We start from the raw sequence: 280 nt of genomic DNA, 5'->3' as shown, positions 1-280 counted from the left end.
GTTAAACTCTCTTTCATGGTATATGGGAATCGTTATAATTTTTTATCAATTAATTTAGTAAAACTTCATAATACTCCCTAAATCGGTGGAATAACCACTATAAAGTCTCAATTTTCATGAAAAAAGACAACAAAGGCTCCAAACCTCTTTCAACATCATCATATGTTAGTGCAGGATGCAACTTTGCATTAAAACAATATTGTCATATTTTTAAAAAATTTCTCAAAATCTATCTGTTAACCCCTACAAAAATATTGAATTTTGGTAAATGCTTTATATA

Source organism: Brassica oleracea, chromosome C6, assembly GCF_000695525.1.
Source record: "Brassica oleracea var. oleracea cultivar TO1000 chromosome C6, BOL, whole genome shotgun sequence".
Lineage (NCBI taxonomy): Eukaryota > Viridiplantae > Streptophyta > Magnoliopsida > Brassicales > Brassicaceae > Brassica > Brassica oleracea.
The sequence above is the reverse complement of the archived record's forward strand: the minus strand, read 5'-3'. Positions refer to the sequence as shown.